A 20,628-nucleotide genomic window follows, 5' to 3' on the forward strand; every position below is an offset into this window, starting at 1 on the left:
ATTGCACTATTCTTTATATTAGTTTGATTTCAAGCTCAGAGTGGTAGCTTTCTGTTGACCATGAATATTCATACTATATTCAGGTTAATGAATGTGTTGCATCTATTTCTGACAGCAACTAACACAGCCGGTAACTTTTTCTATTAGGTACTGTAAACAAAGATCGTGTATGTGAAACATAATTAAATTCTGTATTAAAGTATGCTACTTTTCTTCATTAATAAAGCAAATTACTTCGGGAAGTCACCAGAAAAAATGTAAATAAAAGGAACAGGAGTAGATGCGTGTCGGGGGCAGGCGAAAAAAATTACTACAAATTTTAACTTTTTTTTACGTATATATCATTTTAACTCCTTCAAGTCCATCACAGTAGGTCCGGCAGACCGGAGAACAAGCTGACCAACATTTTGTCACAGTAATTATATGGCTTTTTAAACTTTAACTTATACCTGAAAAAATTTTTCTAGGTAGATATATAGACTTATAACAGTATAGTAGTGTGTATGAATCAGTACAGCAGTAAATAATAAATTACATGTGTCATCTGCAAGTGTACATGCTTGTGCTTGTTTACAGCTGTGATGAGCCAGTGAGCACCTATTTTTGTGACTCATGAAAAATGCTTGCAAATTAATAACATTTTCAATAAATTATAGTAAAATTAGCACAAAGTTCCATCTTAGAGCATCTATTTTTCAAATTTTTCCTGAGGGAATGTCCCTAGTACTGGTATCCTTCTCACACTATTCTGAGTTGCCTAACCGGTCGACTATTCCTTCTTCCACCCCTGTTCGCTACTTTTAACCAAACATTTTGTTAGATATTAGAACAGAAATATTATTCATAGAGACGTTGTTTGTCTAAATTGTAAAAAATACTACAAAATCGTTATTGTAATAATGCCATAATACCACAGCTTAAGTATCCATTACAGTAAGAGTACGTAAGTGTCATAGTAAACGTTCAAGTATTTGATACTCTAACAGCATGTTAGACACAAATCATCACTCCAAATCTTCAATATTACATCAATATTCCAGATTTTCATTGTTGTATAAATGCATCCGTCTGGTATTACCAGTTAAACATTTTTGTAACAATGTACTAATTGATGTTACTAATTTAGGTGTTTAGTATTGTAGTTATACCCTATTCTTGCATAGTTAGTTAAGTTACTCATTATTTTTATAATACGTCATTTTAAAAGCACCTGCTCAGCTATTCAATATTAATATTTTTAAGAACGTGTAGCGCATACTGGAAGAATTAAGACATTTTATAAATACAAAAAATTGAATAAAAATTACCTTCACTCTCCAAGTAATTAAAAAAAAAATCTACATTTAGCCAATGCAGTTTTTCCAGACATTTTTCCAAAAAGTGTAAGAAAACATGACTAAAATGTTTTAAACAAATGCAGACATTAATTTTTAGTGTAGCTGTGTCATGGCGTATCAGGTTGGAGTCTATTTCTGGACTTGGTAAGTCTGTCAACTCTCGCTCTATTTTGTTAAGTTTTCGAGAAACCCTTTACAGAAAGCGCAACCTGAGATAGAAAAGAGTTACATGAAATGAGCGATATTGTACGTATAATAAATATTGCATACCAACAACTGATACTAATGTTACATAAACAATGAGACAGGTCTTCTACTGTATGTCTCGATTTAATCTCAAATGTTAGATACAACATTGACTAAGCAGAAAATATTTCAATATATATTTCGACTTACAGAAATATCCGAGTGGCTGATCTTCCAAACAATTATCAATTAATGTTACGGTTCACACAATTATAGCAATAATTGTGCAGAAAGTTATTCGGTACATTTCAAAAGAATCTAACGGACAGTTACAATGTTGTGTTGGAAATACGAGTAAATTGATTCAATAAACAAATGTTCTTAATCTTATAAAGATAAGTTGCAGCAAACTGTTACAGTGAATCAGGAACAGAGTTAACGTTAGTTACAATACTCTAAAAGTAAATCTGATAAGTTTAAAATTATCCTCAGAGTAAGTTTTAATAAAAACTCAGCTACAAGTGTTCCGGTGAATCGCATATTACGTTTCGGATCAGTTATAACAATATTTCATTTTAAGTCTTTCTGTGGACTGAATATTGATATTAATGTGAATTTACAACAATATTATTTTAATTATAAATATTCCTGTGAATCGTATATTGATTACAGGATCATTTACAACAATGTTTTAATAATAAATGCTAAGGTGTATCTTTGGTTGGTTTTTGTGTCAATTATAACAATAATTTGGTACCAATGATAAATGGATCATAGATTGATTTTAAGGAGAGAGTTTCAACAATATTTTCAACAGTAAATGTTTCCGATGATCGTACATTAATAATGGAGTAAGTTACAACAATATTTTATAGCAAATATTCCGGTGGATAATAAATTAGTATAAGAATCAATTACAATAACGACTTGGTTTCCAGTTTTCCAGTAACATAAATTAAAGTAACACTTTAAGACTACTTAAAGCAAGGATATAGCAAAAACCTGTCATTGCACAAATCAAGAACTAATTAGTCTAATGACAGAGCTTGTGGACACTGCAATATGTTAGGCTTAGAGTATTGAAATATTTTAGCGGTCATTTCTACAATATAATATGATATATGCTTGAAATATATGTTAGTAGGTACACAAAAGTAAAAACAAAAACACGTAAATGTCATCTATTTAAAATGTTTTAGTCTCTCCTAGAACTTAACTAACAACTACGAAACTTGAGATATGATAAAATAATAACATAATTTGAACCACTTATTAAGAATACGTTCATGCTGAAAGAAAACAAAAGTTTAAGTTAAACCATTAAAATCTGTTGGTTTTAATCCATTATACGACTTCAAATGTGTATTGAAATGTTTGAGTCACATTAATACGATAACGTTCTGAAGATATTTCACTGACAACAATAATTATATTCTTTTTATCTTTGCTTTGCACTCAAGCTAAGTAAATAAAATATATAAAACGAAATGTGCGCACAGCAGAGATATTGAAATCTGATTAATGATTTGTCATATAACCGAAGCCATTTGTAGTTTCTTCAGAAGGTTAAATATGTATAGTTTAACGTTATTTTTGAGCATACGTTCTTTGAGGTAATTACTGATTTGAATAACTTCTTTGAAATAATTACCGATTTAAATAAATCACTTTTAATCAAAACACTGAGAACGGTGGTCGTTAAAACAATACTAATTTTGAATGAAGAAAGTTAAAGGGATAAGCAACAACAACAGCAATATTGATAATACAATACAAATGAAAATAAACTTAAAAATAAGCATAACCTTTTATCAGTTATTATAATATAATTGGGATTAAATTCATGAAACCACTTGTAGTTTCTTTAGACGATTAAATATATATAGTTTAATGTTATTCTTGAGCTTACGTTCTTTGAGGTAATTGCTGACTTAAATAACTTCTTTGAAGCAATTACTCATTTAAATAACTTTTTTAACTGAACCACACTTAACTGTTCGTCATGTACGCAGTTCCTGAATGATATTCTTCTTCTTCATATTTGTAAACTGTACAATCTGACCTAAAGCTCTAGCTCAAAATGTCATTCCCTTAAACTAGATATTGAAAACACTTAACGATTTTTAACTTATTGTTTTAAGTTCTCTGCCCGGCATGGCTAGATGACTAGAGCCTTCGTCGCCTCGCAATCTAAAGATCGCAGATTCGAGTCCCTGACACACTGAATATGCTTGCTCTTTCAGCCATGTGGGTGTTATAAAGTAATGGTCAATCCCACTATTCGTCGGTGAAAGAGTAGCGCAAGAGTAGAGTTGGATATGGGTGGTGATGGCTAGCTGCCTTTCCTCCAGGCTTACATTGCTAAATTAGGGAAAGCTAGCCCAAATATTTTTCGTGTAACTGTGGGCGAAATTCAAGACCAAACAAACAAACAGTCTTTAGTTTTGATATATTTTTCACTTATGGGTTAAATTGTATATTTCACAGAATTCAGCGTAACACAAAATTTTGCACTCAAATCTACGATGTTAGCATGAAAAAATTACAGTACGTTTTAATAAAAATAAACTTCATTAAATCTTTAACCCAGATTTTTTTATATATTAATTTCAAATATTAATATTTTTTACAAATAAGTGATTTTTGTTTAAGTCGCTTGCTCTTTGATCTCATTGAACTTTATTTGTTTTTAAGATGATTACTGTTATTCCCTATGTTTCATACAGTTTATTACAAGTCTTTATCGAAGTCAGGCATTTTTATTTAATGTTTTAGATTTAAACAATTGTCTTTTTAATCTCAAAAACAAAACAAAAGCAAAGAAACCAAGTTTGGCTTTTTGCCAGGTTCATTCTCATTAGTCGTCATCTAATGTGCTCTCACGATGTGTGTAACGCCCTCTGATGGAGTGGTAGTGAATGACTAATAATTCTTTTAAACAAAAATGCACGAAATTCTGTTGGCGGCGTCTGTAAAAATTACCTAAAATTAGGTAATTATATAAGAAAAAGCACTTGTTTGCTTTAAAGTGTTTCAATAAATTTACCAATTTTCTCAAATGTTAAAGATAACGACTGTTCTTTCCCATTCTTAGTGTGTTGTTGCTAGATGTTCCTATAATTCATGATGATAAAAAACCCCCTTGAAGTAAATATATATCTCAGAACAGCTGGTATGGGTATTAGCACTTTGATAAGAAACGAACAACGTTTCGATCTTCCGTTCTGAGATATATATTTTTATTTCAAGTGGGTTTCATGTCATCAAAAGTTTACAACTGACCACTGCCGGGCACATGTCTCAAGGACTAGAGTAAAACGGGTACCGAATTGTAGGGAGCGTTGCAGGTTGATGTTACGTTATTAATTAGTAGAGGTAAAGATGTTGCTTTATATTGGTTTAATTTTGGTTTTAGTTGTTGTATAAGTAGGGCTTCTTTGATTTTGCGTTTGTTTATATTTGTTTCCCTACTTATTATCTGGGCGTTTTCTATGATTATATTGTGTTTATTTGAGTTGCAGTGTTCAAAAATGTATGAAAGGTTTTTTTGTGTTCGTTGATTCTGGTTCCATTTTTCTGCTTGTTTCTCCAATATACAAGTTATGGCAGCTGTTGCATTGTACTTTATAAATTATGTTAGTGTTGTGTTTGTCGATGTAGTTTTTACATAGTATGAATAAATTTGATGTTTACTGGAATATTGGTTCTTTTTTCGCTGATGTCGGTAATACAGGGTGTTCGGAAAGTCACTGTGCACTTATATATTTATTAACAGACAAAACAATACAGTGACTTTCCTAACACCCTGTATATAGTATGCGTTGTTTTTTTGTTTGTTTTTGAATTTTGCACAAAGCTACTTGAGGGCTATCTCTGCTAGCCGTCCCTAATTTAGCAGTGTAAGATTAGAGGGAAGGCAGCTAGTCATCACCACCCACCGCCAACTCTTGGGCTACTTTTACCAACGAATAGTGGGATTGACCGTCACATTATAACGACTCCACAGCTGAAAGGGCGAGCAAATTTGGCGCGACAGGGATGTGAACCCGCGACTCTCAGATTACGAGTCGCACGCCTTAATACGCTTGGCCATGCTGGGCCCATATAGTATGCAGCAGTATAAGGTTCTGTATTTTGTTGTATCTTGGGATTTATTGTTCTTTGTTTGTGGTCGATTGTGTTGTGGATCTAGGTGTGTACGTATAATTCTTTCAGCGGTTTTTGGAAAAATAACATTGTTGATCTTGATAAAATGTTGTTTCATTTTGTAAATTTCAATGTCCATTTTATCGAGCGAGTATAGTTTTGTGGTTGTGTTTATTTGGTTTATTAATATGTTGAGGTTTTGTTTTGTTTCATGTGCTGAGTTTCAGGAATGTATAGTCCAGTATGGATTATTTTTGTCTGGATTATGTATTGGTTCTTGTGATTTTGAGGTTGAAACATGCAATTTGATTAGTTTTTTTCCTGTTCACAGACGAACTTAATATGAGGGTGTATAGGGTTAACGTGGTTGAAAAAAACTAAGTGTGTGTTCTGTATAGTGGTGGGTGTAAAGCTTAATTGATCACTCGAGATTCAATCTGTGTCACAAAAATGTTAGCTAGAACTGGTGACACGAGATTCTCCATACTTAGGCCCTTTCTTTGTAAATAGTTTTGATCATTAAACATAAAATTACCCCTAAACCCCACAAACCCGATTGTCCACCACGACCCATAATGTCGACTTAAGAATCATTTAACTACAATCTCGGTAAATATATAGCGTGAGCATTTTCTAAATATGCATCATCAGCCGGCTTCTCTTTCAGAGATTCTTTTGATTTCAAATCTATTCTTAATCAAATAAATCATAAGCCTTAATGGCCAGTTTTGATGTAATCTCTCTCTTCACAAAAGTCCCAACCACCGAAGCCTGCAAGATAGCTTCAGAACATTATATCCAAGACCCCGACCCATTGATATACATTCCTAGTAACCAACTAGCAACCCTTATAGAATTCACTACCACCAAAACTAACTTTAAAATAAAATATATTCTGTACCGAGCTTGTTTAAGACCTGCCCCGGCATGGCCAGGTGGTTAAGGCGTTCAACCATAACCTGAGGGTCACGGGTTCGAATCCCTGTCGCACCAAACATGCTTACCCTTTCACCCGTGGGAGCGTTATAATATGACGGTCAATCCCACTATTCCTTGGTAAAAGGAGTAACCCAAGAGTTGGCGGTGGGTGGTGATGACTAGCGACCTTCCATCTAGTCTCACACTGCTAAATTAGGGACGGCTAGTGCAGCTTTGCGCGAAATTCAAACCAAACCTTTTAATGTGTGAAAGTTAGAGTGAACAAATTAGGTTTTATTCATATCATGTTTTCGTTGTAATTATTTGTTTAAAACCACACTTTTATTTAGTGTGCTATTATAAGCATTGCAACCTTTAGCTTAATAAATAATTATTAAGTACAATATTATTTTTATTTTTTATTCATAAACCTGCTAGCCGAAACTTTGTGTAATCTATTGGATTAAAAGTGCTTTATTAAGTTATATCGAATTCTATAAATATTTCCATTAGATTTCATTGCTTTTTATTGTTGTTGTTGTTGTTGAAGTAGAATAGTTTTAGGTGATTTATTTTTGTATCAGTAGAATAGTTTTAGGTGATTTACTTTTGTTTCAGTAGGAACTTTCAAAAGATGTAACTTGCCATTCGTAGTTTCCTTATTATTAGCTGATATTAGTGTTGTACCACGATTTATCCAAGGTAATTTTTACTGTGACCAAATTTATTTTTATATAATCATGTTTTTCCATACGTAAATTTAAAATGCATTTATGGAACTCTAATATAATACCACACATGATAAGGAATTGTAAATACACAATAATTTCTGATATAAGAAATGCATCTAAATTTTCTTAATTAATTAAGTAAGCAGTGTGAAACTAAATTTACGTAAAGGAAAGCAAAAATAATTTTTATTTCAATTAAAACTTCTCTATTCCTTTAATTTATAAGCTATCTTTTCAGTCTTCTGTATTCCAGATCTCTTAATTTTTGAAAATGGTTACAAGCGTTTTAGTTCGATTTTTATCGTACTTATAAAATGAGTTAAGTAAGTAAGTAATATTCTTATTCTCACGCATGACTGGTTCTCTACTTGTAAGTAATAGAGAAAGAGGCGGAAGCGGTGAGACCAGCAAGAAAAAGGATTCATTTGTGCAATATTTTTATATATTTCGGCTTATATTCAATTTTTGAGAGTACAAGGAGTATAGAAAATTATTTAGGTTAACAAGGATAGTTTATAGACTCGGTGTGCTAGAATATAACCGTAATTATAAAATTGTTTGTTGTTTTATAAAACAACAGGAACACTTACACACATTAGGCCGGGCATGGCCAGGTGGTTAAGGCACTTGACTCATAATTTGAGGGTCACAGGTTCGAATCCCCGTCACACCAAACATGTTCGCCCTTTCATCCATAGGGGCGTTATAATGTGACAGTCAATCCCACTATTCCTTAGTAAAAGAATAGTTCAAAAGTTGGCGGTGGGTGGTGATGACTAGCTGCCGTCTCTCTGACGGCAAAACCAAACTGACATAAAATTTCCACTCATTCAAAAGGCACTTTTCCCAAAATAAACAAATATTATATTAAAGCCGAGCAGTTGATTTTAAAAGCGTATTAATTAGAGCTAAATTAAAGGGCACATCAATTACTGATTGTTTATATAACTCATTAGCTGCAGTTAATTTATGAAACACATTAACTTCAGTTTATGTATATAACTCATTAACTACTGTTACTTTATAAAACACGTAAGTGCAGTAATTTAAAATGCACTAACTATACTTTGTGTTTTTCTCGTGTGCTACTACTTTCTTTGAGGGATAAAAGTCCTTTATGAAATTCAAAATGTAAATTATTTTAAACTAAGCCTTTCAAACAGGAAATATCTGAATCTAAAAACTGCCAAAATAAGACAATTAAAGGTTGAAAATTCAACTTTGAAAAGTTCAACGGTCACTAACATGAAACTTTGTAGCTGTTATTACTAAGAAATTTGTGAATAATTTAAGAAATATTTTTAAACTTTACATTTCAAAATATGCGATAACTGGTTTAAGTCGCTGTGTAGCATAATGGTTTGGTTTGGTTTGAATTTCGTGCAAAGCTACACAAGGGCTATCTACGCTATCCGTCCCTAATTTTGCAATGTAAAACTAGAGGGAAGTCAGCTAGTCATCACCACCCACCGCCAACTTTTGGACTACTCTTTTACCAACGAATAGTGAGATTGACCGTCATATTACAACGCCCCCACGGCTGAAAGAGCGAGCATTTTGGTGTAAGGAGATTCGAACCCGCGACCCTCAGATTACGAGTCGAGTGCTTTAACCACCTGGCCATAATGAAGAATGTGGAGAAAATTGGTTAAATATTCATTTGTTTTTTTTTTCTTTCTTTCGCATCTTAACAAGAAAATATATGATATTTAAATAATGTTTTCAAAAGAATGTACTAATTAACTTGAAAGCATTCGTGTGAAATAGTTTCAATTAGTTCCTCACTAGAGCGTTATCCAATTTAGTTCCAACTTCTAATTAATTGATGAGTCATTCTGAGCATTTTAAGGCGATACAATAATAATTTGTGAACTTTTTCAATGTAAATGTAGCAGGAACTTGAACCCTAGAATAGCTAATCATATCAATTTAAATTTACGATATTTACTTTTATTATTCATTTCAAGAGGTTTGATTAGATTAGACAGCTTTATACCCTTCATTTAACGTTATTTTTTCTCTCCTCCTTATTGCTGTTCGGATTAACTTAACAGGAAAATTATTTGCTTGAATATTTTTGTCGTCATTCTAAGTAGTTGATTTTTTCACTCAAACCCACTGCTACTTTTATTTTATAGCTGACGATAAAGAAGCAGTTACGTTACACATTACTTATATGAGATACATTATCTACTGTTCACGACATTATAATTGAGTATGTTACGCATACTAGTAAGTACCTTGGTCTTCCTTACAAATAGAATCTAAGGATTATGATTATGATAATGGTCAGGACGGTAAATTTTGCGTTTTATTTATTATAAGAAAAGTAAGCTTAATTATTTTGCACTTTTTTCTTATCATTATAAACATCAAAAGTACAATAAAATATATAGATACACCAATGATGAAAATACAGGCATATTGTTTTCAAGAATTTTACCACTATCAAATTAGATGGGGTTGACCCCACTCGTGACCTTCTTCATGTCATAATATTTCAGCTGGATGCTGACTGATAAACAAATGTGGAATTGTATAAGGAACAGATGGATGAAAAGTACGAACAAACATACACAAATTAAACTTTATAGATTAGATGTAGGAAATGTTTTTCTATTCTTTAACAGGGCAGTAAGTTAAGGTAATATTAATGTTTGTTTAATGTAAGGACAGTAAGTAATGTCAAGGTGTTTACAATTCTCTTGATTCGTTTGAATTTTATTTGTTTAGCGTGAATTTTAGACTGAAATTGTTGAAGTCGTGTGCACGTATATGCCTGTAGTAAAAATTGTGACTATACAACTTTTATAATTTCAGATCTTCATCTGAACACGCTACAAAAATGTAATGATACTTGAATATTCTGGATAAAATTAATACTTATGAATATTCTAACTTGAAAAATTAAGCAGGATGAACTTTACATTTTTTCAGTCATTTTAAATCACTAACCTGAATTAATTTAGCGTGTTGCTGACCAAAGTTGTGCTGATAAGCCTTGAATAGGCAAAACTGAAGTCCACCACATATGGTACGGCGAACTAAGGAAAGCATTAGGCCTTTATATCACATATTTTCTTTTAAATTTTCCCCTGAAGAGAAATAAAAAAACATATGTAACACATGTATAAAACTATTAAGATAAACTGAAGCCATTCTAGCTTTAACAGAATACTTATAGTCCTAACATAATGGGCTGCTTCACTACTGCTGTCTTTTATTAAAACTGAAACTAAAAATCTCGCATTTATTGATTATAAGTTTATAATGTTACCCACTATTTTGTTTTGTATTATATATAAGTAATTCATTTTAGCACTTAATTGTGTTCGAATGTTTGGAGATGAATAATAATGTCACGCCTTTCTTTGAAATGGTTTAGAGAAAAAAAAATGGAATGTGCTATACAGCTATTATTAATAATGTATTATAGTTAACATGACCTATTAATTTCGGAGTTACAATAGTTTCACGCACACAAACAGGGGTTCAGTCGATTCTTCCATTTTCGTAATGTAAAAAAAAATATATACTTAAATAGTGATAGCGCAGCTATTTATTGTATTTAACGTTTTGGATGTTTGTGTATTTTATGTAAATAGACACGCAATTTTCAAAGCTATATTTCATGCCAAATTGCTTTCAGATCTAATTTTATAGATTTTTCTTTTTCACAATATATGTTGGCATTACACCTCGTAAATTAGAACTCCCCTTTCAAACATTGTGCGTAAGGGGCCGAGTTTCTTAAACCATTCACAAATTTTGAAAATATTTGTTTAAGCATAAATATTAATAACTCGACTAAACAAATAATTAATTTAAAAAACCACAACGAGTTGGATGGTTGTGATTCTTCAATGCTGAGCTTTCAGGTGAGGATGGTTCAATATGGAAAAGATTAATGCTTAAAAATCGCAGCATTTGTTTATTTAATTCATGTGATCTAAAAACAATTCTTCAACATTTTAAGTGTTTTTAAAATATTCACTCATTTAGCAAATATTGATAAAAACAGTTCTAAACAAACTATATTACTATTGAAATTTCTGTTAAAAACAAAAGTTCCACACAATAAACAACATTCTCATTCTATGCTCTAAGCAGCGTTATGAAAATGTTTAGAAGGTAAAAACATTTCTGACGATACTATTTTTGTGAATGTATTGATGTTAAAACGGTTCAGATGGTACTATTCCTAAGTCAGTGTTACTGTGAAAACGTTAAGGATGTGCTTTTCTTAAAATAGTAGTATTGTAAAATATACTGTGATTGACTCCGTATGAATCTCACAGCAATTAAAGGGTATTCCTAATTTGAAATAGTACAGATATGAAAAAGTAAAGCAAAAATTATAAAGTAATATTAATAATCACATCATCTGATGTTCACGTTTATGAGACATCTGATAGTCGGCACTTTGATATGAAATCTAAATAACTGAGCTTTTACGCTCGTAAATAAACATTTGTTTGGCGTGGTTTTACGTCTTTAAAGTTCACGACACTTAATTACAATATACAGTACTCGATATTAACAGAAAGGACAATCTGTTACTGATGTTGTGTGTTTAAGATAAGAGTGTTAATAGGGTTTTCAGCTAGCTTCAATCAATCCTCTGAAAAAAGTTGTCTTGATTATTCTTTAGTGTTAGTATCAGGAGACACGATGGAAATGTCTCCCAAGAATATCCCATATATGCCAGATGGATGTGAAGTCCAATGAGCGTGAAGGTTACTTCATTCTGGAATATCCTGTTCTTCAAAGAATATACGCCGAAAAACTTAATGAAGATTAATGTTATCATTCATTAGTCTAAAGTTGGGACCAGTTGCACTAGTATCAAAGTAGGAGGGTATGGACTCAATCACATGAGGGTAAATTATGTTGTTTTGCAAAATGTAGAAATGTCAATACCCTCACAGTTAATAATCCTTCTCATACCATTTTGTTTCTCACTGATATATACAATATATTCCTGGGTAAAAAGGAGGCAGGTATAGTTTCAGTTTCTCAGCAGGGTGAAACATATCTCGTCTGCATAAAGAATATTTTCCTGAATACTAACCCAACAAGTATGTTTTTTAACACCATTTCAGACAAAACGTTTTGCTAAGAGCAGAACACATTTCAATGAAATCTGGCATTCACGACAGCTTTGTAATATCTGTTTCAAACTATTGTAGGGTGACACAAAGTCACGTACGACTGGTTCTGTATTGGAACTTGTATTCTATAACTTCACCAATTCGAATTCGACAGACAATGGTTCTTTGATGAAGTTCATGACGTTGTACATCGTCCGCGTGTCCATACAACCATACCGTAGGTTTGGATGTAGTTTCACATTCTGCTAACAAAAAATAACTTACAACAGTCTACTGTGACGGGTTAAGTTTCACTTGTTTAATGACTTTCCACAAAACCGAAACATTCAACTTTTTCTAAGGTATGACCATGGATCATGAATGCTAAATTCTCCAAAACTAGTATAACACACGTTGCTCAAATTGTAAACTGAATTGGACATCCCCTAAACCTAAACTCTGGGAGTAAACAGTTTTCGAAACACTAAGTTTATTTATTATACATGCTACTATGCACGTACGAGGGCTGTTCAAAAAATACGCGGACTGTTTGAATTGCGCGGCTCCAGTTGGTTCCAGGGGAATCCGCTTGGTGTCGCTAGGTTTGCACAGATCAGCTGATTACGACGCCATTTCCCGATTGCAAATATCTTCATTTGTGTATTAGCTACGCGGTTTTAAGTGAAGTGCGATTTTTTCGTTTGGCAGATTACAGAATGAATGACCTGAAGGAGCAACGACTTGCTGTGAAATTTTGTGTTAAACTTGGAAAATCTGCGACTGAAACTTTTGCTATGCTTAACCCGGCTTACGGTGATGTTGCTATGAAGCGTACGGCATGTTTCAAGTGGCATGAACGTTTTAAGGATGGTCGACAGTCCATTGAAGATGATGAGCGTCCTGGACGTCCTTCCACGTCAACTGACGACCCACACGTCGACAAAATCAACACCCTGGTGAGGACAAATCGACGTCTGACTGTCAGGGAGCTTGCTGAAGAGTGTGGGAAATCAGTTGGATCTTGTTACGAGATTTTGACCGAAAAATTGAAGATGCACCGCGTTGCTGCGAAATTTGTGCCTCAGAACTCGTGAGTTTTTGGCCAAACACTCGATCACTGTTCTTCCCCACCCCCTACTCACCTGACCTTGCTCCTTGCGACTTTTCTTGTTCCCCAAACTCAAAAGACCCTTGAAAGGAAGAAGATTTGAGACGATTCCCGAGATTAAAACAAATGCGACGAAGGAGCTGGAGGACATCACAAAAGAAGCGTACCAGGACTGTTTCAACAAGTGGAAACACCGTTTGGATAAGTGTGTGCGTTGGGGAGGAGAGTACTTTGAATGGGTCCCAGACCTGTAACTTCCAAATAAAGTACATTTTGTTTTATGACGTCAGTCCGCGTATTTTTTGAACAGACCTCGTATATCATGTGAATAAGTGAATAGCGGTCAATGACACTTTCACGTCAACAGTATACAGTCGAGAATTAATAGCCAATCACTTGCACTTCAAATCATGTGAATAATTATCAAACACCTGATTTTCATAGCAACGAATTAGGAGTGATTGGCATTATTATAATATAGTCTTTTTTTCTTCTCATAATTATTATATTACAAATTGTTTCCAGTAGTATATTATAAAAAAATATAAACTATATACCAACTGATCAAGAAATACTTATCACATTGCTATAAATGTCATATAACTATGTATGTGTATAAGGTATGAAGGAATGATGGTTAGTGTAAAACATGAATTCGTTAAATTAAATGAGATAAAATTAAAATATTAAACAAATTAAAACACACCACAAGCTACTAGAAAAATACTAAAGATATAGTAGAAACAGAAAACGAAACTTAAACGATGTATTTAAAAAGGTTAAATCAGAGACAATAATTATTGATAAATGTTTTAATAAACATTTAAAATAACAAATGCCCGTAATTGCAGGAAGAGGCAATGGCTAGAACACTGACTGCCAACAAGCCTTCAAGCTTGTAACTAAGACACAAGAGCTACAAAAGGAGACAAATTTAAAGGCATTGTTACTGGTAGCATGGCCATTACATTAGCAGTACGACACAAGCTAAATGTATAATTCTGTCAATTGATTTAAATCGAAAATTCAGCAACGCTGGTGTGGTTTATTAAGAGAGATATGGCTCGTATTTATAAAATCAATGATTTCACACACGAACATTCACCGAGGAAAACCGTGGAAAATATAAAAAAAGAAAAAAGAAGAGAAAGGGTTAAAAAAAAAGCAAAGTGTTTATTGATGTTACTGAACATAATGAAATAAGCTTTAACTTATTTCGTAATATTTTAATAGTGTTTTTATTGGAGATGAGGTAATCCTAATAGTTTAAAACATTTTCGGCGGTATACAATTATTGCAAGTAAGATTTTGGAAAAGTTTCAGCGAAAACAGCCGTTGGTAATAAGAATTTCAGAATATTTAAACTTAACTTTTGGGGCTACTATTTTGAAAGAATTCAAAAATACATAACTGTTGGAACTAAAATTTTGGACGTTTTAAGAGTGGGCAAATGCTGGACTTTAGAAATTGTTTCGTTGTAAAATATAACAGGCTAGATAACTGTGAAGTTTCAAATAAAAACTAATATTTTTCAGTTATCAAAAATAGATAGTTAGCAGGACACTATATAAGGTTAATGTTTTTACGTATTCTAAAGTAGGCTGTTGTTAAGGCTTTAGATGACGGACGATAAGGACGGAAAATGTTTGCAAATTTACAATTACAGAGGTATTTGATAAAATAAGAGTACGAATTTTGGTATAATATTTACAGTAAAACCTGTCTTAGGCGAAATCGTACGGGATTAAGTAAAATATCCGGCTTAAGCAGGTTTTCCGGCTTAGACATAGTGAACATGCATTTCCTTAATTATATATAATTTTTGAGCGGAATATTATACTTGCTTGTTTCAAGGGAAGTAAGACGGTTGTGAATAAAGTTATGATACCGTTTATGCTATATCTATTAGAATAAATAGAAAAATAGACATTCAAAATATTCATAAGTACACAAAATCTTAATCAAATTTATTTGAAGAAAGTGTTCAATTTCAACTGTTTCGTTTTTTAATAGGCTTTCTCATGTGGTTAAAAGAAAACACCAATTCTACGGTCTTTTCATAAAGTTCATTTTCCTCCTTTATTTTTGCATACAATTTGATAGTGTTAATATAACTTAACACTTGCGATGAAGTAGAAATTTCTATTTCCTCACTATCTTTTCCGTTTTGTTCATCTTCTGGATCTTTCACACTGTTGCCATCTTGCGATTATTTCATAGATTGTAAATTAATTTCATCAGTTTCTGTTAAAACATTCTTGTCAACGTTCACAAAACTCTCTGCCTTCACAGAATCATCTGCATCAATCTTCTTAATGAGAGTTTGGATTTCACTAGAATCATCATAACAAACAACTTCTTTACAACCTCCGCCATTATCAAGAACAAATTCTCAGTTTCGAAAACACTTTATTATGCATTCATATTTTACGCATTTCACTGAATAGCTTATAAATACAATTGCATCTAACACGTCAATTTTTATGGTCATTTCAGATGCTCCCTTACAGTCGTCCATGTTTGTAATAATATGCTGAAGCATCAATTTTCTGTATTTCAATTTTATACACTGTATAATTTCATTATCTAGTGACTGTAGAACTGATATTATACATAGAGGTAGAAAGACTAAACGAACATTTTAAAGTTGAACTTTTGAGTGAAAAGTTGCATTATCTAGGAAAAGTAGAATATTCTTATTTTCTTGTTTCATTCTTTTGTTTAGTTTGTTCAAAAATTCCTCGAATATAGCACTTGTCATCCATGCTTTATTATTCGCTTTTCATTCCACAGAAAATTGATTATTCCTTCAATTTTTGAAACAGCGAGAATTTTCACTTTTACCTCTTACCCATGGTTTCTCTAGTTTTTCATCAGCAAATCCCACCAAAAGTACAGTCAATCGTTCTTTCGAATAGCGACCTCTGGAATAATGACGGCAGAAAAAAAGAACAGGATATGTTTAACCAATACTTACTGTAACAAAATGTCCGATAATTTATTAATATTTAAATAAATTATTAATTAAACAATAATTTATTAATATTTAAAGAAATTATTAACTAAATAAGAAATTAACATTTAATCAAAAACATTTTTTCCTCCTTTTTCAGGTTCTAATCCTACTCGTTGATAGATGAGGTAGGTGAAAGATAGTTTTCCGTCGGCGTTACGCAGGTTCTGCCATACACGGGGCCTCTCATAAGAGAAATCTTAAGATAATACTGCAAAATTTTGATATTTCCGGCTTGTACAGGTTTCAGCCTTATGCAGTTTCCGACATGGATAGGTTTTACTGTAACAAGTGGAGCTTTAAACAAAGCCAAGTTTTCAAGGTATTAAACGATATATATATTGATGATGCTCGACAGTTTGAGTTACACACTTCAGTGGATCATAGTTATTTACATCTCTGAATTCAGTTAACAATTTGGCCAAACATGGTCAGGTAGTTAAGGCACTCCTCAACTCGTAATCCGAGGGTCGCGAGCCCGAATCCCCGTCACATCAAACATGCTTGCCCTTTCAACCGTGGGGGCGTTATAATGTTACGGTCAAACCCATTATTTGTTGGTAAAAGAGTAGCCCAATAGTTGGCGGTGGATGGTGATGACTAGTTACCTTCCTTCTAGTCTTACACTTTTAAACTAGGGGCGGCTAACGCAGATAGCCCTCACGTAGCTTTGCGCGAAATTAAAAAAACAAAACGAAAGCCATTTAACAATTTGGTTGGTCTACAACAAATGCAATTATTAGACTATAGAATACACTTTAATGAATACTTTACTTCTTTATAAAGTCTTAATCTCATGTTATATTTTGTGTTTTTATTTTGCTCTCCAAAGACATGTAACTGGTTCTTAAAACAATTTATATTATTGATTTTAATATTTTTATAATTAACTTTGCAAAACTATGGTTTTAATAATCTATTTATACACATTTTATTTTATTGTTGGAAGGATGTATCCAACAAATAGTGCAATATTTATATCTATATAGTAAATATTTAGTAGCTTTGGACTTCGTTTCAGTTCTTGAACCCTTCATGGGGTCCAACTCACTGCTATCCATTGCTCAGAGAGATAAGACAACACAGATACTTTCAACTCTCCCATAACAAAGCCACTCTAACACACTCCAACAATACAACCACTCTAAACCAAACCAATAATACAACCAATCTACTATACTCCGATATCACAACCACTCCACATGACTCCAACGACACAACCTCTTCATCCTTCAAAGATTTTTAACAACGAAAATACTTCACCGTTAGAGATCGTCAACAAGCATAGTCATTATACCTTTAAGAACAGTTATGGAGTCGTACCTACTACATTCTATAACAGCGTTTGAATAACGTAATGACTCCGCGTTTCAGAATATATCAATAACACAGCTATTTTACCCTTCAATGATCTTCAACAGTCTAAGTATTCCACCTTTTAGGGAGTTCCAAAAACACAGCTGTACTTATATCGTTGGAGTGTTCTTTCATCACCATTTAGAAATCCGACAACTAAAACTCTACTCATCAGAAAGATCAAACGAAGTTTTTTTCGTTCTTCAGATTTCCAGAAATAATAACACTCTTACGCTCTTCAATGATCTCCAACAAAGTGCATATTCCACTTTTAAAACTATATCAACATCAAAATCACTCAATATTTCAAATCTCCAACACCGAATCAACTCATCCTTCTTTCGAGCTATTATCCTAAACAACTGCTTCCCTTCAGAATGATCCAACACCACAGCTACTTTTCTATTGAGAATTGTCCAACAACATAAAGGCTCTGAACTTTATATATCACCAACATTATAAATGTTTCCCTTATTTCATCTTTCAGAAAGTTTTGACAACATAAATATTTAACTATTCCTAAGTATTGTCATAACACTACTCTGCACTTCAGAAATCGTTAAAAACATAACTACTCTACCTATCAGAAATTATCAGCATAACAAATACTCTACCGTTAGAAATGTCCTACTATACAACTAATTCAACGATCAGAGAGTTCTAACAACATAACCATTAAACCTTTCAAAGCGTTTTAAAAACAAATTTACTCTACCTTTCACAGATCTTCAGTAATACAGTTAGTTTTTAGGAAATCCCCAGCGTAATTTTTTCAATAACAAGTGGTCTGATGAACGGTAGCATTCAGAAAGTTCTGATACCACAATCGCTCTACCTTTCAGAGATTTCCAACAACATAGATTATGTTTTAAAGTTTTTCGACAAATAACTACTCCACTCTTCAAAAAGCTCTAACAACACCACGACGTCACCTTCCAGAGATCTCCAGCATTACGGTTACTGAGAACCTTTCAGAGAGTTGTGATAACACAGTATTCATTTTCATCAGAAATAACTACATCATACCTGTCTCCAAGAACACAATTATTCCACTCTTCAGAGATCTCCAGCAGTACGGTTATTCAGAACCTTTCAGACAGTTGTGATAACACAGTATTTCTTTCCATCAGCAATGACTACATCATACCTGTCTCGGAGAACATAATTATTCCACTCTTCAGAGATCTCCAGCAGTACGGTTATTCAGAACCTTTCAGACAGTTGTGATAACACAGTATTTCTTTCCATCAGAAATAACTACATCATACCTGTCTCTAAGAACACAATTATTCCACTCTTCAGAAAGCTACACTAATATAGTTATTCCCCCCTATACAGAGCTCGGACACCTATACCATGCTACCCTTCAGAAAGATCATACAACACACCTATTTCCCCCTTCGCATAGATTTACCCATACAGCTAACCTCCTTTCAGTCTGTTCCACAACATTTCTTTATCTTTCATGATACTATACCATATTGAGATTTTCAATAACACTGTTACTCTCATCCATCGGATACTTACAAGTTTATAACTTGATGTTTCAGGTACATCTGACAACAGGTACTCTTCAAAGAGATCCCACACCAATTCTAACAACCTTCAAGCATTTTAAATAATACAGTTGCTACGTTCTTCAAGTATTTCTGATGACACCACTACTCCGCTATTTATTCATTTCCCTCAACATAACTCTCTGACCTTCAAAAATATCAAGTGGCAAGACAGCCTGCCTTTCGAAGTGCTACATTAACAAGGCTATTCAATGTATCTAAATCCTCAACAATGCAGCTATCAAATGTTTCAGTAAATTTCAGTATACAGCCATTTAACCCTTCAGAAGATCTAACAACTCAGCCACTCTTCTTTTGAGTAACATGGTAAATGAACCTTAAAATGGTCTACCATAAAAAACAACTCCTCCGTCTTTAAAATAATTGTGACCGAACAGTTCTTCTGTGCATTAAAAAGAAATTTTTCATTCATCCATATAAACAGCCCCACTACACTACTCTCTACGTCTTCTGTCTAATATAGAATGTTAAAAATATTCTAAGGGCAAACACTTGATAAAATGTTGGGTTGTTTTCACAAAGATGTTTACAAAGAAGTAAGACACCGTGTTATATGATCTCTAAAACCCATGATAACTTTTATAGACATACTATGTTTTGAGTATAATTATATTCTTGAGAACCATTTCCTCAGAAACATTTTCTTAACTAATAAACGAAGTCGACACAATCTTTTGGGGATCTCAGTGTACCTAGCGCGACGCAGATCAATACATAGTGTTAGCACACAGGCCAGCAAAGCGCTGTTGATTTTCTGTCTTCAATATCGAAGTTTTGGAATTCACTGCGGTGAACTCTGTACATGGCTGGGGTATGGCTAGCGTCACAATGCCAGGGATGATAAAGGCAGAAGTAGATCAGCCATAGTAAGTGCCATCGTAGAACATAAAAAAATAAATACATATATAAACAAGATCGCAATATAAGTCAAAATAAAAGGATTTATAAAATATTATTACTATCTTTTGTGTATTTTTTTCCTGGAGTTTCTTAATATTCCAAATTAATTACTCGTATTGACATTAAACCATGTGTGGAATCCAAATTCGAACTGGACTGTCTCATTAAGTTTAAACACAATAGTTTTTATTTCACTTAGAGTAAGATAAATTAATTAATAGTTTAGTGTAATATTATCTCGATAAGGAAACAAAGGTTGATGTAAT

At 33.0% G+C, this 20,628-nt stretch overlaps 1 protein-coding gene across 3 annotated transcripts in view; it reads left to right on the forward strand.

Moving 5' to 3' along the window:
- The window catches only part of LOC143230366 (sterile alpha motif domain-containing protein 3-like), a 54,001-nt gene that overhangs the window by 10,107 nt on the left and 23,266 nt on the right, over window positions 1–20,628 (forward strand). Inside the window, exon 2 of one of the 3 annotated variants that reach the window (XM_076463827.1) lies at window positions 16,630–16,851. The exons of the other annotated variants lie outside the window; for them this stretch is intronic. The gene's annotated coding sequence lies outside the window, so the exon portion shown is untranslated. The remainder of the gene's footprint in view (window positions 1–16,629; window positions 16,852–20,628) is intronic. 3 annotated transcript variants of the gene reach the window in all.

This window comes from Tachypleus tridentatus, chromosome 10, assembly GCF_004210375.1.
Source record: "Tachypleus tridentatus isolate NWPU-2018 chromosome 10, ASM421037v1, whole genome shotgun sequence".
Lineage (NCBI taxonomy): Eukaryota > Metazoa > Arthropoda > Merostomata > Xiphosura > Limulidae > Tachypleus > Tachypleus tridentatus.